Source organism: Tamandua tetradactyla, chromosome 11, assembly GCF_023851605.1.
Source record: "Tamandua tetradactyla isolate mTamTet1 chromosome 11, mTamTet1.pri, whole genome shotgun sequence".
Taxonomy (NCBI): Eukaryota; Metazoa; Chordata; class Mammalia; order Pilosa; family Myrmecophagidae; genus Tamandua; species Tamandua tetradactyla.
The window spans coordinates 31,814,838-31,831,392 of record NC_135337.1 but is presented as its reverse complement, the minus strand read 5'-3'; the positions used below and the strand labels follow the sequence as shown (position 1 = coordinate 31,831,392).

The window sequence follows — 16,555 nt, the reverse complement described above, 5'->3', positions numbered from 1 at the left end:
GGAAATCTGTAGAATAAACACTTAGGTTAAAAAAGAAGAGCTAAAATCAAAGACTTAACTGCATACCTGGAAGAACTAAAAAAGGATCAACAAACTAAACCCAAAACAAGAAGAAGAACGAAAAAACATTAGAAATAAACAGAATTAAAAAAAAATAGAGATGCATTAACAGAACTAAATGTTGGTTCCTTGAAAAGATCAGTAAAATTGACAAACCCTTAGTAGAATGGCAAAGAACAAATGAGAAACGAGGCAAATAAAATTAAAAATGAGAGGGGATACATTACTTCTGATGCCAAAGAAATAAAAAGGATCATAAGAGGATACTATGAACAACTATACACCCAAAATTAGACAATCTAGATGAAATGGACATGTTCCTAGAAACACAAGAACAGCCTACACTGCCTAGAAGAAACAGAAGATCTCAACAGACCAATTAAAAGGAATTGAATCAGTCATCAAAAACCTCCCAACAAGAAGAGTCCAGGGCCAGATGCTTCACAGAGGAATTCAACCAGTGATTCCAGGAAGAACTCCAATTCTGCTCAAATTCTTCCAAAAAATTGAAAAGGAAGGAACACTACCTAGCTCTTTCTATGAGACCAACATCACCCTAATACCAAAGTCAAATAAAGTAACTACAAGGAACCTACAGACCAATTTTATTTTATGGCTATAGATGCAAAAACCCTGAACAAAATACTAGTAAGTAAAATCATGAATTATACACCATGATCAAATAAGATTTATTCCAGGTATGCAATAGTGGTTCAACTATTCAACTAAGAAAATCCAGTAATGTAATTAACACACATTAATCAAATGAAGAGAAAAAACACAGAATCCTCTCATTTTATGCAGAAAAGGCATTTGACAAAATCCAACATCCTTTCTTGATAAGATCACTTATAAAAATAGAAGTAGATGATTATTTCCTCAACATTATAAAGGGCATTTTTGAAAAACCCATTGCTAAAATCATCCTCAATGGTGAAAGACTGAAAGCTTTCCTTCTATGCTCACAAACAAGGATGCTCACTGTCAACACCGATATTCAACATTGTACCCAGAGCAATTAGGTGGAAAAAAAAGAAATAAAGGGATCCAGATTAGAAAGGAAGAAATAAAACTTTCACTATTTCAGGTGCCATGATCCTATATATATATAAAGTCCCAAAAAATCAAACAACCAAGCTACTAGCACTAATAAACAAATTCAGCACTGAGGTGGGGTACAAGATCAACATGCAAAACTCAGTAGTTTTCTGTACATTAGTAATGAGCAATCTGATGAGAAAAAAATTTCTATTTACAATAGCAACTAAAAGAATCAGATATCTAGGAATAAATTTAACCAATACTATAAAGGACTTATACCTGCACAACTACAAAACTTTACTAAAAGAAATTAAAGGAGATCTAAAATCCATGCTCATGGATTGGAATACTAAATATTGTTAAGATGTCACTTCTACCCAAAACAAAAATGGCAAAGCCAATCATCACATTCATATGGGATGGGCAGTGGAACCCAAATAGCCAAAAACATCTTGAAAAATAACTTAAGTTGGAGGACTGACAGTTCCTTATATTAAAATTCCTCATATATATGACCTGTTGATTTTTGACAAGGCTGCCAAGTCTACTCAGTTAGGAAAAACAATCTCTTCAAAATATGGTGCTCGGAGAATTGGATATCCATATGCAAAAGAATGAAAGAGGACCCACCTTTCACACATTATACAAAAATTGAATCAAGACCTAAATATAAGAACCAGAACTATAAAATTCCTAGAAGAATACTTTAAGCATCTTCAGAATCTTGTGTTAGGCAATGGTTTCTTAGACTTTATATCCAAAGCACAAGCAACAAAAGAAAAAATAAATAAATTGGTCCTTCTCAAATCTAAAATCTTTAGTGCATCAATGGACTTTAATAGGAAAGTGAAGACAACTTACACAGTGGGAGAAAATATTTCCACATATCTGATAAGGGTTTACTATCCAGAATACATAAAGAAATCCTACAACTCACCAACGAAAAACAAAAATAAAAAATAAAACAATTTTTAAAAGGCAAAATACGTAAATAGACACTTCTCTAAAGAGGATATAAAAAGGGCCAAAAAACACACGAAAAGATAAGATGCTCAACATCATTAGCCATTAGGAAATGCAAGTGGTACCACAGTGAGATACCATTTCACACCTACTACAGTCACTACTATTTAAAAAAAGAATAAAAGAATATTACAAATGTTGAATTTTGGATGTGAAGAAATAGAACACTCATTCATTGCTGGTGCAGATATAAAATGGTGCAGCCACTGTGGAAAACAGTTTGCAGTCCCTCAGAAATTACGTACAGAATTACCATATGACCTGGCAACCCCCTTATAGATATATACCCAAAAGAATTGAAAGCAGGGACTTGAGCAGCTATTTGTACACCAGTGTTAATACAGTATATTCACAGTTGCCAAAAAGTGGAAGCAGTCCAAACCCATCAAGCAGATGAATGGTAAAACAAAATGTTGTATATATACACAATGGAATATTATTCAGCCCGTGAAAAAAAGAAAGAGGTTCTGATACATGTGACAGCATGGATGAACCTTGAAGGCATCATGTTGAGTGAAATAAGCCAAACACGAAGAGACAAATATTGTATGATCTTAATGATATGAAATAATTAGAACATGCAAACTCCTAGAGTCAAAATCTAGAATATTGGTTACCAGGGATGGGCTCAGGGTAGGAAATGGGGAGTTAATGCTTAAATTGTACAGTTTCTCTTTGGGGGATGGAAGAAATTTGGAAATGAATGGTAGTGATGGTAGCACCACATTGTCAGTGTATTTGACAGCACCAAATTATATGTTTTAGTGTGGTTATAAGGCGGAAGTTTTAGGTTGTATATATGTTACTAGAATAAAAAATTTTTTTAAATTTTAGGACTGTACAACATAGTGAGCCTTAGAATAAACCATGGATTATAGTCAGTAGTGCAATTATAGTAATATTTTTCATCAGCTGTAACAAATGTACCATACTAACATAAAGTATTAATAATGGGTGGCAGGAGGTTCAGAAACCTGTATTTTCTACATGATTTTTTTGTCAACCTACAACTTCTCTAAAAAACACAAAAAAGAAAGGTGGTAAAGCAGGAATCAGAGGGCTACCTAAGGGGCATCCTATGCTATACTAAGGACAAGTTTATCACCTGTGATACCAGTTCTACCATCTTTGATGCTGGGGCTGTCACTGGCCTTAACAACCACTTTTCAAGCTCCTGTTATGAAAGTGAATTTGGCTGCAGCAACAAAATGGTACACCTTAGAGTCTTCATGGCTTCCAAGGAGTAAAAGCTCTCTGGCCCACAAACTCCAATTATAGCACAAGAGGAAGAGCAATGCAGGCAGCTACTAGGGAGTCCTTGCCCCAACACTGAGAATACCCCATCCTTGAAATGATTACTATCCCAAACTCCCCTAAAAAAGGGAGCAGTTTAAGAAGCCCTCTTTTGTCATGTAACATCCATAAAGTACACTGTATGCAGCCAAATACATATGTCAGCAAAAGTTCAAAAGTCATACAAAGAAACAGGAACAGATAACTCATTCAAAAGAACAAGTTAAAACAGGATGCACAGGTATTGGAGCAATTAATTTAAGATGTTCAGCCAAATGTCCTAAATAATTTAAACAAGGTAAAGGAGAGCATGGACATATAGCAAAAGGAAATTAAGAAGGTGATGTGTGAACAAAAAGGAAAAATAAAAAATGTTTAAAAAGAACAAAACAACTTTTTGGATAAAAAACAGTACACTAGAGGTAGCAGATTTGAACAGGCAGAAGAAAAAAATCAGCAAACTGAAAGACTGTATAATTTTGATGGTCTTAAGAGCCAATAGAGAAAGGAATGAAAAAAAAAAATGAGCAGAGCCTAAGAACCTTTAGGACACCATGAAACACACTAATATATGCATTATGGGAGTCCAAGAAGGAGATGAGAAGGAAAAGGGAGCAGAAAGAATATTTGAGGAAATAATGGCCAGAAACTTCCCAAATCTGATGAAAGAGATGAATAGACACATCCAAGAAGCCCAGCAAACTCCAAACAAGATAAACCCCAAATAAACGTGCTCAAAAACATATAATTATTTTTTAAAGTCAGATGCCAAAAATAAACAGAAATTCAGGAAGCAGCAAGAGAGAAACAATTTTTAGCATACAAGGGATCTTCAGCAAGAGTGTGTCATGTCAGTTTGTCTTCAGAAACCATGAAGGATAGAAGGCAGTGGTGTGACATATTTAAGGCATTGAAAGAAGAAAACTTCCAGGTAAGAATTCTATAGCCTTGAATTCTGTCCTGTCCTTCAACTTTGAGGAAAGTTTAAGATATTCACAGATGGATAAAAACAGAGAGAGTTTGTCACAGTGACCTGCCTACAAGAAGAGCTAAAGTTCTTTGGCATGAAAGAAGAGGACATTAAGTAGTAGCTTGGAGCAGTATGAAGAAATTAACATCCCCAGTAAAGGTAACTGCATGGATAAATGCAAACCTGCCATGGTCAGGTCCATGTGTCAACTTGGCCAAGTGGTGGTACCTGTTTGTCTGGTTGAACAAGTGCTGGCCTGTCTGTTGTTATGATGACATTTCATAGAATTAAATCATGACCACATTGGCTGCATCCACAGCTGATTCCATTCGTAATCAGCCAAGGGGAGTGTCTTCTGCAATGAGTGATGCTTAATCTAACCACTGGAAGCCTTTTAAGGAGGATTCAGAAGAGACAGGCTCTCTTCTTGCCTTGGCTGGCAAGTTTCTCCTGTGGAGTTCGTCCAGACCCTCCATCAGAATCATCAGCTTCACAGCCTGCCCTACAGATTTTGGACTCTATGTTCCCATGGTTTCATGAGACACTTTTATAAATTTTATATTTACAAATATTTCCTGTTGATTCTGTTTCTCTGGAGAACCCTAACTAATAAAAAAAAAAAAACCCATATTATTTTATCCTTGTTATGTAACTCTGCTTTTTATTTCTTATAAGATTTAGGATACAATTGAATAAATATAATCATTTTTCTGTTATATATAGGCATGCAAAAAGTATAAAGCAGTAATATGACAAAAACAACATAAAGAGATGGAATGGAGATATATAGGCACAGAGACTGTATGCTTTTGAAGTTAAATTAGTATCATTTCAAATTAGTAGGATATATAGATTTATTTGCTTTATATAAACCCCATTGTAACCATAAAGTATTTAAAATATATGCAGAAACAAAATGAGAAAAAGATCAAACACTTACTCATAAAAGACCACTTTACACAAAAGAAGGCTGCAATGAAGGAAAAGAGGGACCAAAAAATGACATACAAGAAACAAAAGGAAAATGACTGAAGTCCTACCTTATCAGTAATTACATTAAATGTAAATGGGTTAAACACTCCAAACAAAAGACATTGGCAGACTGGATTTAAAAGCATGCTCCAACTGTATGTTTTTTACAGTAGACTTCCCTTAGACCCAAAACACAACTAGGTTGAAAGTAAAAGAATGAAAAAAAGATTACATACAAATAACCCAAAGAAAACGGGAGTGGCTATACTAATATCTGATAAAATAGATGGTAAGTCAAAAACAATTACAAGAGACAAAAAAAGGACACTACATTATATTATATTAATATTATATATTATATTATGTTAATAAAAGTGTCAGTCCTCACAGAGCCCCAAAATACATGGCAGAACTAAAGAGAGAAATAGACACTTCTCTGATTATTATTGGAGATACTACTTTCATCAAGGGATTAAACATCCAAACAGAAGGTAAGTAAGGAAATGGAGAACTTGAATAATACTTAAATGAACTAGACCTAATAGACACTGCACCCAACAATAGAAAAATCCAGATTCTTCTCAAGTGCACATGGATCATTCTTCAGGAGAGATCACATGTTAAGTCAGTAAACAAGTCTCAATCTAAAAAGATTGAAATTTTACAAAGCATCTTCTCCAATCACAATGGAATGAAGCTAGAAATTAATAACAGAAGGAAAACTGGAGAATCCACAAATGTATGGAAATTAAACAACACTCTTAAATAATCAATGGGTGGGTCAAAGAAGAAATCATTAGGAAAGTTAAGAAATACCTTGAGACAACTGAAAACTAAAATTCAACATACCAAAACTTATGGGATGCTGCAAAGCCAGCAAAATTCATATGAATAAATATGAATATGAATATATGAATATGAATGCCTATAATGAAAAAGAAGAAAAATCTAAAATCAATAACCTAACATCACATCTGGTGGATAAAAAAAGAAGAGCAAATTAAACCTAAACTAAGTAGAAAGGAAGAAATAATAAATATTAGAGTGGAGATAAAAAAATAAGAGAATCAATGAAATAACTTGGTTCTTTGAAAAGATCAGTAAAATTGACAAACCTTTAGTTAGACTGACAAGGGGGAAAAATAAAAAGAGGACACTGTTGCTACCTGCTGGAATGCAATATACCAGAAACAGAATAGCTTTTAAATAGGGAATTAGATAAGTTACAAGTTTACATTTCTAAGGCCATGAAAATGTCCCAATAAAAGCAAGTCTATAGAAATGTCCAATCTAAGGCATCCAGGTAAAGATACTTTGATATTCAAGAAGGTCAGTGAAGTTCAGGGTTTCTCTCTCAAGTTGAAAGGCACATGGTGTCTGCTAGCTTCCTCTCTGGGCCTCTTGTTTCATGAAGCTCCCCCAGGGGCATTCTCCTCCATCTCCAAAGGTCGCTGGCTGGTGGACTCTCTGCTTCTTGTAGCTGTGTCATTCTGTCATCATTCTCTGCTCTCTCAGAATATCAAGCCTTTTCCAAAAATGCTTCCTCTTTTAGAAGATTCCAGTAAAATAATCAAGACCCACCTGGAATGGCTAGAGACATCTTTCCACCTCATCAAGTTTAATATCCACACTTGATTGAATCACATCGCCTTGGAGATAATCTAATTAAAGTTTCTAGCATACAGTACTGAATAAGGATTAAAAGAAGCCATTGCTCCTACAAGACTGATTAGAATTAAAACATGGCTTTTCTAAGGTACATGAATCCTTTCAAACCAGCACAGACACAGCTAACTAAAATCCAGAATATAAGGGGACATTACAACTGATCTTCAGAAATTAAAAAAAATAAAAGAGAATACTATAAACCAACTGTAAGCTAGTTAATAACCAGGAGGAAATTTAAAAATTCCTAAAAACTCAAAATTTATCTACATTGACTCAAGTAGAAATAGAGGATCTTAACAGACCTATAATAAGTAAAGAAATTAAATCAGTAATCAAAAACCTCCCAACAAAGAAGTCCAGGATCAGACAGCTTCACTTGTAAATTCTACTTCAAGAAAGAATTAAAACCAATCCTATTCAGTCTTTTCCAAAATACTGAAGAGGATGGAACACTTCCTAACTCATTTTATGAAGCCAGCATTACTATAATACCAAAGTCAGATAAAGACATCACGAGGAAAAAAGAGACATTCCCCTTATGAATGTAAATGTAAAAATCCTCAGTAAAATAATATCAAATAAAATCCAGCAGCATAGTAAAAGAATTATACACCAGGAACATTTAGGATTTATTCCAGGAATGCAAGGATGGTTCAACTTGAGCGAATCAGTGAAAACACCACATTTACAGAATGAAGGGAAAACCATCACATGATTGTCTCAATTGATGCAGAAAAGTCTTTAGACAAAAGCAAACACCTTTTCATGATAAAAACACTCAGAGAACAGACAGTAATTTCCTCAACATAATAAACAGCATATATGTAAAACTTGTAGCTAACTTTATACTCAGTGATGAAAAATTTGAAAGCCTCCCTGAAATCAGGAACAAGACAAGGATGCTCACTTCCACCACTGTTATGCAACATTATACTGGAAGTCCTTGCCAAAGCAATTAGGCAAGAAAAAGAAATACGCCATTCAGGGTGGGCAACCAGTGGCTCAGTGGCAGAATTCTTACCTGCCATGCCGGAGACCCTGGTTAATATCCGGGTTCGATTCCTGGTGCCTGGCCTATGTAAAAAAAAAAAAAAAAAAGAGCTATTCAAGTCAGAAAGGAAAAAGTAAAACTAATCTCTATTTGCAGATGACATGATCCTTTATATAGAAGATCCCAAAGAAAACTTCTAGAATTGATAAGCAAATTTAGCAATGTTGCAACTACAAGATTAACAAATATCAGTTGAATTTCTATACACCACCAAAAAATATTCTGAAATGGAATATTTTTAAATCCCTTTCACAGTGATTCATAAACGAATAAAGTATCTAGGGATAATGTAAGGAGGTGTGCCAATGTAAATCTATTATGTCCCCAGAGAAGCGATGTTTTAGTCCTGATCCAATCTTGTGGGAGCAGTCATTTCTTTTAATCCTAATTCAATATTGTAGGATGGAAATTTTAACTAGATTATCTCCATGATCATGAGATATGCCTAGATGTGGGTATGACCTTTTGATTAGATGGAGATGTCCTCTACCCATTTCAGATAGGTCTTGATTACTTTAATGGAGTCCTTTAGAAGAGGAAACTTTTTTGGAGAAAGCTCAGAGTTGATGCGGACACTTGGAAAAGTTACTTCAGAGACATGGATATTTGAAGATGCTTGAAGTGCCCATAGATAGAGATGCCTAGACACGGGCAGAGCCCAGCAGACGTTGCCATGTACCTTCCCATGAGATGCTAAGCAAGCATAAACCCAGAGTCCTAGAGGAACTGAGTAAAGGCCCACAGATGCTTAGTAGGAAACTACTGGTATTAGAAGCTGGAAGCAATGGAACCAGGAACAAGGACAAGCAAACACCAGCCACGTGCCTTCCCAGCTGACAGAGGTGTTCTATACAATATCAGCCTTTCTTGAGTTAAGGTAATCTCTTGTTGATGCATTTAGACATTTTCACAGCTTTAGAACTGTAAACTTGTAGCTTATTCAATTCTTTTTTTTAAAAGCCATTCTATTTCTGATATATTGCATTCCAGCAGCTTAACAAACTGATACAGGAGATGAAGGACTTGTACACTAAAAACTATAAAACATTATTGAAATAAGTGAAAGAAGGACTAAGTAAATAGCAGGACATCATGTGTTCATGGATACGAAGAGAACATTAAGATGTCTAATACTATTCAAAGCTAGCTGCAGAGTCAAAACAATGCCTATCAAAATCCTAGTCACCTTCGTTGCAGAAAGAGAAAAGTAGATCCACAAACTCGTAAGGAATAGCAAGGGCCCTGAATAGCCAAACCAATATTGCAAGGGAAGAACAAAGTAGGAGATGTCACACTTCCTAACCTCAAAACTTACTACAAAGCCAAAGTAATCAAAACAGTGTGGGACTGGTAGAAAGAGAGACACATAAGCTAATGGAATATCATTTAGAGTTGAGAAATAAACTCACACATCTATCCAGCTGATTTCTAACAAGGGAGTCAACTAAATTAATTGGTAAAAGAATGGTCTGTTCAACAAATAATGTTTAGAAAACTGGATACCCACATGCAGAGGAATGAAGTGAGACCACTACCTCATACCATATACAAAAATTAACTCTAAATGAATCAAGGACCTAAACATCAGAGATAACCATGAAATTACTGGAAGAAAACATTGGTGGCAGGAGTCTCTCATAAAATTGGATTTGGTAGTGATTTCTTAGATTTGACAGCAGAGCACAAGCAACAAATGAAAAGACAGGTTAAATGGACTTCATCACAATTTAAAATTTTGTATGTCAAAGGACACTATCAAAAACAATGAAGAGTCAACGTACAGAATGGGAGTAAATAATTATGAACCATATATCCAATAAGGGTTTAATATCCAGAATATGTAAAGATCTGCCACAACTCAATAACAGAAAGACAACCCAATTTAAAAAAAGACAAAAGCCTTGAACAGACATTTCTTTGAAGACAAAATACAAATAGCCAGTAAGCACATGAAAATGTCATGAATCATCAGAAAAATACAAATCAAAACCCAATGATTTTTGAACAAATCACCCCCTAGGAAGGCTATTATTTAAAAAAAAGAAAGAAAGAAAAGTGTTGGTGAAGACACAGAGAAATAGGAGCACTTATATAATGCTAGTAGCACTCTATAATAGTGCAGCCACAAGGAAATGAGTTTGTAAATTCCCCAGAAAATTGAAAATAGAATAACTATATGATCCAGCAATCCTGCTTCTTTGTTTATAGCCAAAAGAACTGAAAGCAGGGTCTCAAACAGATATTTGCATACCAGTGTTCTAGCAGTGTTATTACAATAGCCAAGTGGTAGAAGCAATCAAAGCATCTATCAACAGATAAATAAAATGCAGTATATACATACAATAGAATATTATTCAGTCATAAGAAGGCATGAAGTTCTGATGCATGCTCCAATATGGATGAGCCTTGAAGAAATCATATTGAGTGAAAAAAAGCCAGACAAAAATACAAATATTTTATGATCTCACATATATGAAATACCTAGAAGAAGCAATCATCATAGAGACTAATGTTGAGTTAGTGGGGGCAGAGAGGAGAAAGAGAGCAGTTTTAGCTTAATGGATGAGTAACTTCTGCTTGAGGTGATATGGATATTGGTGATGATAGCAGAATATTTTGAATATAATTAATACTACTGTATTATACACTTGAATGTAGTTAAAATGGAAAACTTTGTACATTATATTGGTTACTACAATATAAAGTTTTTGAAAGTGTTTTGAATTGCTGAAGGAAGGTATGAAAATAAAATAAAACTCCATCTGTAGTATTAGAAAAAGCAATACAGGCTTATTTTTAAAATAAAAATTAAAACAGAATTGCATGTATAATTAAAAATGAAAGTTTCCCTTTTATCTGATTCCAATTCCACTTTCCTTCCCAAAATTATACTTCACGTATGTCATTTTATATTCATTTTTATCATTTACGTCTTTGTAAACACATCTTCTCAGAATATATGGGAATGATATTTGAGAGTCGGGTGAGAAAAAAACGGTACCCCTTTTTTGAACCAGCTAGAAAACTGAATATGAGGAATCAACACTGTAACTGCCTCCCAACTTTTATCCTTCAAGACCCAGTAAACAGAAGTTTTTACTTAAAGGAGGCTCAGATTGACCTATACATGCATTTAAAAGCTCTTCGAAGAACATAATGAGGTTGGGTAAAGTCCAGCTTGAACTATCTTTTCTTATGGTGGTAGATTATTTTTTGCTTTTTCATAAAATATCCCAAAAGTTGTGACTTAAACAACAAAAAATTTATTATCTCACAGTTTCTGTGAGTCAGGGATCTGGGCACAGTTTAGCTAGGAGCCTCTGGCTCAGGGTCTCAGTTAATCTTCCCTGTAAAGGCTGCAATCTCATCTGAAAGCCCAAATGGAAGAAGATCCTCCTCCAAGCTTACCCATGTGAAAAAGATTTGGTTTCTCACGAGCTGTCGAACTCAGGGCCTCACTTCCTTGCTGGCTGTGTGGAGCCCTTCCCCAGCTCCTTGCCACACAGGCCTCTCATTAGCATACCTTATAACATGACATGTGGCTTCTCTCAGAGCAAGTATATATGAGAGAGACCAAAACAGAAGCCACAGTCTTTCTGTAACCTAATCTCGGAAGTGACATCCCATCACTGTATTCTGTAGTTAGAGGTTAATCACTAAGTACCACCCACACTCAAAGAGGAGAATATAGGGTGTAAATACTGGGAGATAGGGTCACTGGTAGCCACCTCAGAGGCTATCTACCACAGGTGGCAAAATTGCCGCAGTAGTTCGTAGTTTTATGTGTGGCACACAGTCCTGGCAGTAATCCTGAACTTCACACTGATTGGGGAAACCCTGAATGGGAATCATTCTAGCAAGAAATACGGGAGAGAGAAGGGAATTTCCCTATTGACCTAGAGCCAGATTTGGAGCTGAATTTGTTGCACCCAAACCACTGTAGCTATAAACTAGAGAAGAAATAGAATACATGTTAGGAAGATAAACACAGTGTCCGCTGCAACTAGTAAAATATTTTAGGTGTTTTGTTAAAATTATCTTTTTTTGCTTCACAGATGTAATCCATGGAGAGAGAATAGAGGATGAACCACTGTTGTTCACCATCTCTGAAATTCCAGCTATGATAAATCTGATCTGGTGGTGACTGACAGAGTGCTTTTATTCCAAGAAGAAACCTTGACCTCCTTAGATTTCAACTTCCCAATCCCTCTGTCCCTAACTGAAGGTGACCTCTCAAGATAGAGGAGAACCATTATTCCAACAAAGATAACCAAACCCTTGTATCCCTAGCTACAAAACAGTATTTTTATTTATTTAAAGATGAAAGTTGAAATCTTAAGTTGAAACTTGAGTGATGTTTCAATGAAATAATAATCTCATTTGTCTGAACAGTTCCAGCCATCATAGTTGACCAAAAGTTTGAGATCCTAATTTGTCCTCACAGTCTAAGCTCTAGATTCTAAAGGACAGTAAACAGATTAATAAAGGCAAGGTAAGATGAAGCCCTTTGGAAGTATAGTCATTATTCTTTTAAAGAGTTGACTGTGCTGTAAAGTGGTCCATAGCCTAGTGGTTAACCTCACAAGCTCAAAGCAAGAGTATCCCAGACCTTTTCTGCAAAAGGGCTTTAGAAAAAAATAAAATAAAAAGGAACGTATAGTTTCTTTACAGGCTCTAGAAATCAGACTGTATTTTTCAAAATGTGTGTCAAGCAGGTCTCCAAGCAGTTGAGGGGGGCTTGAGACAATTTGGGGAGCTTTACTGAAGGACCAAGAAACAAGAGTCAAATCAGATCTACTGTCTTGGACGCTGGAGGAAATGACAACTTCAAAGACCTAACCATGGAAAGGTCCAGAAAGCAGCCTGGTACAGTGGAGAGCTCAGTGGACAGGGAAGTAGGAATATGGCTCTGCCACAAATTAGTTGTGTGGCCAAGCCACCTTAACTCTCTTAACTTCAGTTCTGAGTTCTATAAGGCATAAGGCCAGACAATTTCTATGGGAAAAGCTGTTGTTGGCCTGGGGCCCTTTTGATATGATCTGACTGGGTGAGGGTCTCTTTCACTAAGACAGAAAAGCATAGTATACTTAATGAGTCCAGCAAGGTTACAGGATACAAGATCAATAGAAGTCAGTTATATTTTTGTACACTAGCAATGAAAAATCCAAAAATGATTTAAGAAAACAATGTTTTTCCTTACATGACATTCTCTCCCTAATTTTTCCTACACTTTGCTTGGTGGTGTACCCTGAGTTAAAGTTCAGCTAAGCTACTCTCAGAGGTATTGTGAGTTCCTTCTAAACTCCTATGTTGCCAGTTGCTAAGCTTTTCAGTCCTGGCAAGATTTGGACAGCTGGCTGCCAAGACTTTGGATATCTGGCCCAGTCTCTGGTTCAGTGATGTGTTCTGCTGTCTCAGAGTTTGCCCTGTGTCTTCTCCAGAACACCACTCCCCAATCCCCATGTTAGTCTTTGTTACCGAAGTAAAGTGTTACCTTTAGTAAACAAAAACCGTTACTCCAGGTTTTCTCTTGAATCTAAGTTCCAAAAAAAAAAAAATAGGGAAGAATTGTTTTTCGAAAACCCCATTGCTCTTTCAGGGACGAAGACAAGAATTCTAAATATCTTTTACTATGAAAAGTAAACAGTATGATTCAGTTTTACTTTCTATTTATATACTTCAGGAACTAGTACATATGTTGTCATATTCAGGGAATGGATGGCATTTTAAAAATACATATTGCCCTTTGAGATAATCTTATAGAAATGGAAATATTCAAACATTTGAAAACCCCACCAGGCTTAATATACTTTCTGGGATCTCTTTATGGTATTATTTAGCATCTTCTGCTTATAGTCATGTCCAAAAACCTTTTGATCTTCCTACTCATTAGGTACAGAATCATTCTCTAACAATTTACCTAGACCCAAGGAAAATGATACCATTTCGAAATCTGAAAATCTTTAATAAGCTTTTACATAAGCCCTAGTAGAAAAAAAAAAAGAGCAATGATGTCTAGAGGCCAGCCTCTGCTGAGAGCAAGAGGGGAGAAAGGGTACCTTTCATCTGAAACGTGCCAGAGGAGCCTGAGTCTGGGGTTAGGTCTGGCTCCTGGGACCTCCGCTGTCTGGTCTTGGAGGCACACTCCAGTGTGTGTGTGGTGTGCATTCTCACATCAAACCCTACTCAGGAATATGGACGCGCTCCTCTCTTGTGCACAGCATAACCTGGAGGCTAAGTTTGGGACAGTGACTCCTTAGGGCTTGCCGTGTGTGATTCCTGATGAAGAAAAGTCCTTATGAAATGTTTTGTTTCCAATAAAGATAAATTTTCTTTGAGAACTCATGGGTCTTTTTTCAAATTCAGCTAGCAAAATAAGAACCTGTATAAAATCTTCTCGGCCATTCAGCTCTGCTCTTTAAATTTTCAAGCCTTTGCTTGCCCTTCTCCCAACAAAAATATTTACGTCTTAGAAAACTGATTGCTGATGAAAGAACTGGAAGGTAGAATTGGATCAAGCTGCCTTTGAATGAAAGCAGTGACACCAAGCCTTTCTCTCCAAATGGCCTGGCCTCACCTCGGACCTGTGGAAAAAAGCTGCCCCAAGGTGCTAGTTTTCATTTTGCTCCTCATCACCTCTACACTCATAACCAAAATGAAGGAGAATATTGCATGAATTCAGAAGAAAGGCAGCCACCTTACAACATTTTCAGGAAATTCTGCACTCCCCAGGGCTTACAAAACTCCCTATGTCTTGCAAACCAAAAGCAAGTTCTCAGTCACCTAGCTCTAGTTTGCATAATTAAGAAAGTGGAAGCTGGTTATTTTCTGGACAACCTTTGACCCAGTCAGACTCACAGGGCCTGTACGTTTCATTGCCTAGACAGAAATAAGATACCCATAAAATTAATTGTGGTCTTCAAGTGTTGCAGCAGTGGAAGCTTTTATTGCTTAGATGAGCAGGAAAAGCCAGACCCTGGATGCTCATCTCTCCTGCTAGGCTCATACAGCCAATGCATTCTCCATTTAGGGCACTGTGATGTTACTTTTTTCAAGTTGACACACATATAACTTGTTACAATTTAATATATAATTTGTAGGACTCAGAGAAACAATCTTCTGTAATACTTTGTATCTTGATTTTTTGATATGACAAAAACCATAGCCTGTGATGTGTTAACTTATTCCCTCCCACATCCTTTCCTATTAACACATTATCCTCACATGGGTTAAGCATCTATTTGCTGAAAATAAAAGTAGCCACAGAACGTTAAACTCAGCCATCTTCTGTATAACCACACATGGGGGAAGAGAGTCCTCACTTTCAAAGTCAACCAAAGCAGTTCTGCTTCTCTTTTGCATATTGGGCATCTAAATAAGATTTCCTTTGTACAAAGGGTACTGCTACTACTAGGGGAAAAAATTTGAAAATTCTGAGCTAGTCCAAATCCTTCATTTTAAAAAAGCACAAACTAAGACTCAGAGAGGTTTACCTAACACAAGATCAGTCCATTTTAGCAGAGCAGTAACAAGAACTCAGGTCTCAAACTGCTGGTGTGTGGCTTATCCAGTGAAGCAACAAAAACGCCCAATGAAGAAAGAGCTCAAAATAGGATTCTTTCAATCAAAGAAAACCCACATGAAATTAAAGTAGCCACTCTCTGGGTGAGCTAAACTGAGATTTCCTTCATCTCCATCCTACTTGCATTGCAGAACAAGGGTTATCTCTACAGGAGTACTGAAATTGTGGAGGGAGTCCTAGTTTGAGTTAGAGAATACTTATTTTATACAAGAAGCCCCTGGTCTTGGTTATAGGTTGAAAGATTAGGGACCACTGAGAATCCCTCGGCTTTTTCTAGTTTGGGAAAACAATATTTAACTGCTTTAGGAGCTACTCAGGAAAGCATCTAGGGCAGAGAAGAACTATTTACCAAGTGGGAGAGGAAGCTGATTACAGAAGACCTTCCTAACCCACCTCTGTAAGTTTCAATTCAATAAAATTAGCAAACATGCTTATCATAACTTTGTTCTCCAGAACTGTGATTAGAGTCTTCAATTTTTTTGTGGAAAGACATAACACCATGAAAGCCAGCTGCTCGTGCTGCTGATGGAAGTAAAGATGCCTACAGAAGTAAAGGTTTTAGGCCAAATAAGGGTGCATGGATAATAAATCCTGTAATAAAAATGGAATTTGTGAAGGTTTCTGTCTTAATTTATTTTGTAGAAATATATAGGGTAAATCCCTTGACAAATAACAGACTCACTGAGTCTTCATCTCATTCAGTTCCAGGCCCAGTGGGGAGAACTAGGCTGGGGGAGGCAGAATAAAAGGGGGCGTTTGGAACCTGATAGGGTAGCCTAAGTTGAGTCATTGAAATTAACTTTTAGAATCTCTCCTGAAACTGTCCCCACCAGCCATCACTGTGGAACCTCATGTGACCTGCATTTCTGGGCAGTATTCTAACATATACCGAGCT

At 36.4% G+C, this 16,555-nt stretch overlaps 1 protein-coding gene across 7 annotated transcripts in view; it reads left to right on the top strand.

Annotated features, from left to right (window-relative positions):
- RPAP2 (RNA polymerase II associated protein 2) overlaps positions 1 to 16,100 on the top strand; it is a 206,149-nt gene extending 190,049 nt beyond the window's left edge. For all 7 annotated transcript variants that reach the window (XM_077120272.1, XM_077120271.1, XM_077120275.1 and 4 more), the window contains one exon: positions 12,134 to 16,100. The gene's annotated coding sequence lies outside the window, so the exon portion shown is untranslated. The remainder of the gene's footprint in view (positions 1 to 12,133) is intronic.
- Positions 16,101 to 16,555: the final 455 nt, after the last annotated feature.